Source organism: Cucurbita pepo, chromosome 10 (assembly GCF_057944985.1).
Source record: "Cucurbita pepo subsp. pepo isolate OVF chromosome 10, ASM5794498v1, whole genome shotgun sequence".
Taxonomy (NCBI): Eukaryota; Viridiplantae; Streptophyta; class Magnoliopsida; order Cucurbitales; family Cucurbitaceae; genus Cucurbita; species Cucurbita pepo.
In genome coordinates, this window is record NC_141807.1 from 8,962,606 (window position 1) to 8,971,019 (window position 8,414).

Below are 8,414 nucleotides of genomic sequence, written 5' to 3' on the forward strand. Positions count from 1 at the left end.
AAGTTTTTTAATTCCTTAGCATCCTGGTTCCCATTTAAGGGTTTGTGTTTTTGGATTTTTAGTTTGTTAAGCTCAACATGAGCTTGGCTTGGGGTGTGGTTCTCTACGACCCTCCTTGTCAAACTTACTCTGGTGCTCATCTCAGTCATCTCAGTCATCTCAGCCATGATGGCGTTCAACAAAAGAGACCTTGAAAATGACCGGATTATCACATTAACCATTTGAATAACCTCAACCTCACTTGTTGAAATTGAACCAAATATCTATGACATAACACTATTAAAGCTTCAAAGTTCATAAAAGTCTTTTTAATCTAAGATACTATTGAACTTGACCATTATTGTGCCTCTCAAACCAAGTTCATAAATGTCTTTTGAATTTAAGATACTATTGAACTCATCCATTATAGTGCTTCTCAAACCTAGGTAAAGTTTAAATATAATTGGTGACAAAAGATGAAACTATAAAATAAACGAAATAAGAAAATAAAATTTCATTTTCGAGAATCGAACTCGGGTCTCCTCGTTGAAAGCTAGATCTTCTGTGTAATGTCTAACTCTTCGACATACTTTTTTTTTATGTGTGTGATAGAGTTCTCAGAGATACCGCCCCGTTTCTTATTGTTTGATCATGTGGCTCTTTCTTGAAAAGAGTCAACATCAAACATTAGGTCTTTGATTGGAAACCCATACAGGGGAGCGTCGATTGCTTCAATTCCATCAATGGTCTTCCCATGATTTTTTGGTGCATGATCAGTTTTTTATACAATTCACCTTCAAGCGCCACCATAGTTTTGCATCGTCCATGAGATGCATTGTAGGCCAATGTAACTCTCAGGTCCTCTGAGCAAGTTCCTATAGTCTTGAAGTATAATATCAAAACATATTAACGTATTTGATATGTTAAATATTAAAATAATTGATGTGTATCATAAACATTAAATAAAAATATATATTTGAAATTTGAATGAGATTCATATTAATTAAACATATATTATGATATTCTATGACATTTTAATATTATTGAAATAAGATATTATATCTTAATGTATTAGGTATTGAAATATATAATTTGACAAAAATTATCACAAGTTCACTTTAAATAGAACCCTAGGGTTAAGTCAAAAAGCATCGAACACTAAATACTGTGACATTTTAGGTGATATTTTGCAGAGGAAGCTGATAAGGTCTTCAAAGAGCATGTGGTCATGTCTTGCATTTTAGGTTAACAACATGGTGAAAAGAAACCAGAAATTCTGATACTGGTAATTAATTATAAACCTTTGAATAAGGTTTTAGAATAAATAAGATATCCAATCCAAAACAAAAATGATTTGATAAAAAGAATTTAGAATCAAATGTTTTTATAAAATTCGACATGAAATTGGGATTTTGGAAAATTCTAGTTTCCTAAAAGGACAAATATAAAATAGCATTTAATGTCCAATTTAGAAAATATGAGAGTAACGTCATGCCATTTAGGCTAAATAACGCTCCATCCGAATTTCAGAAGATTATGAATGATATGTTCAATCCTTTCAAAAAAATTCGATAGTTTATATCGATGATGTGTTGATATTTTCTAAAACCATTAAGATCAACACTTTAAACATCTACATACATTCATTAATGTAATCAAAAGAAATCAGCTAGTTGTGTCCATACCCAAAATCAAATAATATCAAACTCAGATACGTTTTGCTAGATAGAAGTAAATTTTGTTGTGGTTTAATTTTAAAATTCGACCTATAAAAGAAGTTGAAAACACTTTGTTACCTGGGAGAATTTCTAACAAAGTCTCTCTTCTCTCTTCTGTCTTCTTAAACTGATACTAATCCAACCAATCATTTACATGGACTCAAAAGTTCAATTACCTATAAAAGAAGTTGAAAACACCTTGTGAAAGTATCTAAGGATACTACGACCTCTAGCTTTGCAAAATCCAGCGTTGTTGGCGCTTATCAAAATCGCTGCCAAAATAAAGTTTAACAAGTGGTTCTATGGTGTAGTGGTTAGCACTTTCGACTTAAAAACTCCGGCAGGAAATGATTGGACATTAAAGAATGTCAAATATATTCCTGGTCTCAGAAGGAACATGATCTCTATTGGTCAGTTGGACAGCACAGGTTATGCAACAAAGTTAGGGAAGAGTTCGTGGAAGATTATGAAGGGTGCTACGGTGGTAGCATGTGGCTCAAAATCTGGAACCTTATACACCATTGCAGGGTGTATGAACACAGCTGCTGTTGCTGAGAGTGCTTCAGATTCAAGTCTATAGCCCAATAGACTTGAACCTATGAGTGCGAAAGGAATGAAGAGGCTGGCTGTGAAAGGAGTTTTAGAAGGTCTGAAATCTGTTGATGTGGGTCGTTGTGAGAACTACGTTATGAGCAAGCAGAAACGAGTTAGCTTCACAAGGACCGCCAGAGAATTGAAGAAAGTGTGATTGGAAATGAAACCAGATGTGGAGCAAGGTTCCAAGACCACGAAGCAAGTGGGAGTTGAGTTTGAGTTGCAGGGAAACTCACCTAGTGATGTTGTAGCAGATACTTAAGAAACTGCTGAGACTACTGCTGAGGAACCATATGTGGAGCAAGGTTCCAAGACAACAAAGCAAGTGGGAGTTGAGGTTGAGTTACGGAGAAAATCACCAAGTGATCTTGTAGCAGATACTCAACAAACTCCTAAGGTTGTTGTGGAGGAATCAGCAGTGGAGTAACTGACACCTGAACTAGTGTTGAGAAGATCATCCTGTACTATCAGAGTACCAGATATGTATGTACCTTCATTACACTATCTGTTGCTGATGAAAGGGAACCACAACCCTTTGATGAGACCCTACAGTTGGAGGATACAACCAAGTAGGAGCAAGCCATGGATGATGGGACGTCTAGGCTTCAAAAATGCGCTGTACTGAGATTGAGTACGTGGCAATAGTTGAAGCTGGAAAGAAGACGATATGGATGACTGACGATCTGGAAGAATGGGCAAGAAGCAGCACGAAGATTCTTAACAGAAATAGCCAGAGTGTCATACAGTTGGCGAAGGAACCCGGTCTATCATTTAAAGAGAAAACACATAAGACGATACCATTTCACTTGCAGGTTAGTGAAAGATGGTGATGTGGTTGGAGAAGATAGAGGGTGCAAAGAATCCAGCAAACATGTTGACAAAAATGTGTTGATGTTGGAATATTGAGGTTGTGCAAAGCCTCAATTGATATGGTGTTGACAAAAATGTGTTGATGTTGGAATATTGAGGTTGTGCAAAGCCTCAATTGATATGGTGCCATGAAGACCATGAAGATGTTCATGGTCGTTTGAGAATGAAATTATTGGTTGACTAGATCAATCTCCAAGTGGGAGAATTGTTAGGTTATAGAGCCTGCGGCTTATTTATAGCTTGGTCAACGGTTATATCCGCTAAAGCTATATTTGGTAAAGCTATATCCAATACAGCTATATTTGGTAAAACTATATCCGGTAAACCTATATATGGTAAATAGCTAGTAGTAGATGGTTAAATCGGGTAAAGCTATATATAGTAAATGACTATATACAGTAGATGGTTAAATCTGGTAAACCTATATATAGTAAACTGATCTATATATATATATATATATCCCGTCCGCTAGAGCTTTGAAAATTACTTTCTATTCTCTGTAATTCTCTCTTACTGTACATACGTGAAGTCATCAATAGAAAAATCCTTTTAGCCAGAGTTCTCCTTGCACTTTTCTCTATCCTGTTCTTTGTGTACATCTAGATCGAGCGTGTGCGTTGTTGTGCGATCCTAACAGGCCCTTCTATCTTGGATAGAAATTTGTTACACTTTTTGGACCGACACTATGTCTAAGGGGTCACTAAGGTTAAAATCCTACAAAATGGATCCATGGCTCAGTGGTAGAGAATTTGACCGGTCACCCGTTTGAACTTGGTTGGGCCCTTTTATTTTGGAGAGATACTTTTTACACTTTTAGACTGACACTCTGTAGAAGGGGTCACTCAGGTTGAAATCATGCAAAATGGGTCCATAGCTCAGTGGTAAAGCATTTAACTGCAGATCAAGAGGTCACCGGTTCGAATTTGGTTGGGCCCTTTCATTTTACTTTGTTTTCAACCTCTTTTAACTTGCAATCCGTGCTTGGAGAACCCACCGAAATTTGAGTTTGTAACCCATCCTTTAGGGTTCTTGGAATGATTCTCGGGCCATGGTCTTGGGTGAAGGAACGGTTGGTTTTCTGATTGTCTTTGAGATAACAATTCTTTTCTATTTTATATAATTTTTTTAAATATGGGTTCATTTCCAAATGCATGCTAACACCCTTATTGTTGAATAAATGACATGAAACTAGTTTCACATAGTAACATTGCCTTTTGCTCCTACAGGTGGAAGGATAATAGGTCGATTATACCTATAGGGTAGTTTTAAGCGTGACAACGAGACTAATTTTTTTTTTTTAGTTAAAAATTAGAATTATAACAATCTGCCTAAAACCCTCAGACTAATTTTGCTTCATTTCTAAATGCAAGCAGACAAAGTAGAAAAATGAAAACATGTAAATTATAAACTCAAACATTTCAAAGAAATAAATAAGTTTTGATGGTACCCCAATGCTAACCAGAAAACAATCAACCAAATTTATTTCGAACATAGAAAACTTCATGTCTCCATCTTGTAAAGCCAATAAACCAAAGGGCCTAATATAGTAGAGAAATAAAAAAAATGTTACCCTCATCTGTGTTGTGTTGTGCTGTGCCATAAGTGATCAATGGATGTTGACTTTTGACCAATTCCTACTATTTTTTTTTCTATATTTTGAAACTATTTTAAACATTTTTTTCTTGTACTCCTTATAATTTTACCTTTTAAGGTTGTAAATATTTGTGCACGGGTGACTATTATGATTATTAGTCAACTGAGTTAAGTGGAAATAAATCTTGAAGATGAAATTAAAGTATTAATTTTGATGTCATCTTTACCTAACCATTAGTAATTCACAATGATAATATTCAAAATACTTAGACAAAAAAGAATGGTCCACGTAAGATATTTGAAACAAATAAATATTTTATCCTCGGTGACATATCAAATCACTCATTTGAAATTCGTTAATAATAAACATGAAGTCTTACATCTTTTATAGTGAAAAGTTCCTTAAATAGAAGTCTTATTAGATACTTCTAAGCATTTAGAGATCAACTAGACACAAAGCTAAACATTCTAAAAAAGATTAGGGGTTAAACTTTTAAATTAACTTAATTTAAGAAACTTATGATTTTTATATTATCAAGAGTTTAATTGAGCTACGTCAATTCAATCTAGTGGACCCAAGAATTGAACCAAACTAAACCAACTAGTTAGTAACATGATTTAGTGGAAGCATTTTCACGCAAAGTAGAAGCAATAATGGAGGGTTTGAAATAATATAGTTTTCACCCCTTGTTTCTCGAGTGAATATTGAAATAATATAGTTTTCATGTTAAGTTTTGCACGGAAGAAAGAAAGACGGGGATGTAAAGTATTATTTCAATTTGTTTGTAATATACAACAATATATAAATTAACTATAAGAAATATATAAAATTACATGTTCTCCAAGAGCTTCAATCAACACCGGAGGGTTACTTCTGCAACCACTCTAAAGGTGCTCAAGATCACAACGAGTTAGATAAAACAGCTCTAGAACTTTGAATCCAATAACTTGAGTTTGACTCATGATAGGATCTCCCTTCTTGTGGAATCGGCATAAAATAGGAAAACCATAACAAAATAAATTTGTACAAGGGGTTCTATGGTAGGACCTTTATGAAATGACCTTGTGAAAACACAGAATAAGGAACGACAACACAAGACATTTTAAAACAAAACGTTGTTACCACTTCCCATGAGTTTTAAAACAAAACAAAACGTTGTTATCCAAAATCTTCCCTACAAAAGGTTATCCAAAATCTTCCCTACAAAAGGTTATCCAAAATCTGATTTATCGCTGGAGATAAAACAAAGGATTTCTTATTGGGTACCCCAATTTTAGGGGTTTCAAGGCCGATTTCTTATTGGGTAAGCCAATTTTAGGGGTTTCAAGGCCGTATTTCTTCATGCCAATTTTAGGGGTTTCAAGGCCGTATTTCTTCATTGAACCTCTTCCATATCCTATCTTCAGGCTCAAGGAATTGGTTTGGAGGAACGTCTTTGAGTGTAGGACCTTAATTTCTAGAAATCGTTCTCGGTATGCAACTCACTCGAAACGCCAGATTTTCGATCTCTAATTTCTAGAAATCGTTCTCGGTATGCAACTCACTCGAAACGCCAGATTTTCGATCTCGTGGGTAGCTTATTCTACGACGTTTCAACTCTGGATTCCTTCATCAAGTTTACTCAACTTCTTCCTCTAAAGCTAGAGGAATCCTTAATTTGAAGGAAAAGAGATCGTAGATAGGAATTTTGACTCTTATCCCAAATTTAATTTTGAAACCTATTTCCTTCAATTTGGAACGCTCTCGAGGTTATTTTTCTTCGTGGTCTTCTATGGAAGCATTCTTGCTCGACAAGTCATCATGTATCTTCGGGTTGGATTTTCAAGTTTTTCTTGAAGTTCTTCAATGGCGGATTGAATTGGGGGAATGGTTTCTAGGCACTTTCAGCACTCTATTCCTTCATAGAACTTGTGGGTAATCTTGTTGAGAAACGATAGGAACAAGTTTGAAGAGAAATGGTAGAGGATTGCTCTCGAATTTGGAAGAAATTTGAGAGCAGGAGACCCATAATCTAAACGCTTATTGCCTTCGACTAGGGGATCGACCTTTCTCGATTCTTATTCCATATTGTTGCTCCTACTTTAGACTTTATAGGAGGAGATTAAACCGACATTGAGAGCTTCAGATTCTTCGTTATTTAGAAGTTTGAAGAGAAATGGTGGAGGATTGCTCTCGAATTTGGAAGAAATCTGAGAGTAGGAGAAACACAATCTAAACGTTTATTGCCTTCAATTGGGGGATCGACCTTTCTCGATTCTTATTCCGTATTGTTGCTCCTACTTCTGACTTTATAGGAGGAGCTTAAACCGACATTGAGAGCTCCAGAATCTTGGTTATTTAGAGATCGATCTTTCTGGATAATTTTTTGGTGATATCAACTCCGATCATGGCCTTATCGACCTTGGCTTTGCATACTAGTCGTTGGATGTGATGATCCGTGCGTGTTCGTTCTAGATCATATCAAATTTTGGAGGACATCCGACGGTTGAGATTTGAGTTCGAAAGATTTTGCTCGGATGGTCACGGTTGATGCTCTGATTCTAATTAGAGTGGCATTTCTATAATTATCCATTCTTCTAGGGGTATTTTGGTAATTTACCACTTTTCGAATATTTTATTATTATTTTTCTTGAAAAATCAAAAAATTTTCTACAAATTTCTCATCGCGTTTTTATCATTTTTCCCTTTTTTTTTTAATCTTGAGATTCCTTCTAGATAAGGAATTACAAATCCACAAAGATTTTTGATAATTGATAAAATGACTTTTTTGCCCTTTTGATTTACTTTTTGGTTTCCAATTCTTTTCAAAAGGCCTTTAACTCCGTGAAACACTTGTTAGGGTACACGAGTGACTTGACTAAGTCCTTTGTTCTTGCTTAATCCTTTAATTTTTTTCCTTTCTATCCATTGGGTCTTTCATGAGTGGCTTATTCTTATGGGAGATAATTTCCTTAATTTTTTGGGTGTTACATATACATACTCGTTACAAACACAAAATAAGAAGCAGACTTAAAAGAAGAACAAAAAATACTAGATTAAAAATAGAGGTTAGTTCATGGCCCACACTCCAAAGTCCGCTCTCATCCACGACTAACTCTTAGTTACTTGAAAAAAAATGATAAACATGGAGTGAGTAAAACTTAGTAAGTAGCCTACTAGTAGGTTCTTAATGGCGACTATAGGATATTACTTCTTGTTATGTTTTGAGGATCTTATACTAATCTTGAAAACTTTCTCCTAAAATAACCTTCAATTTTCTTCCCATGAACACAATTTTCTCCCCATCTATCTTTTTTTAAACACTTTTGAAAGTTAAAGAGTAGTTTTGAAGCTTTTTTTTTTTTTTTTTTTTTTTTTTGAAAATTCAACTGTATTTTTTTAAAAAACAAATTAATAGTTTCTATAGATTTTTTTTTTTAAAGATGAAGTGTATTATTGAAACTTCTAAAAAAATTATGAGTATTTTTTAGATAAAGTGCAAAGTTCAATGGTATTTTTATTAATTTAGCTTATAATTTAAAAAAAAATACAAATTTTTGTTGATTAAGTTAATATCAATTTTATTAAAATACATAACACCACATCAAAATTAATTTATTAGGAATAAAATTAAAACTAAAAAATCAATTTATTTTAAACTAAAAAATTAATTTATTTTA

General features: G+C 34.2%; 1 non-coding gene across 1 annotated transcript; it reads left to right on the forward strand.

The window, feature by feature from the left end:
* Positions 1 to 4,025: 4,025 nt before the first annotated feature.
* TRNAC-GCA (transfer RNA cysteine (anticodon GCA)) lies at positions 4,026 to 4,097 on the forward strand. Its single transcript has one exon. It is a non-coding gene; the product is annotated as a tRNA-Cys (tRNA).
* The last annotated feature ends 4,317 nt before the right edge of the window (positions 4,098 to 8,414 follow it).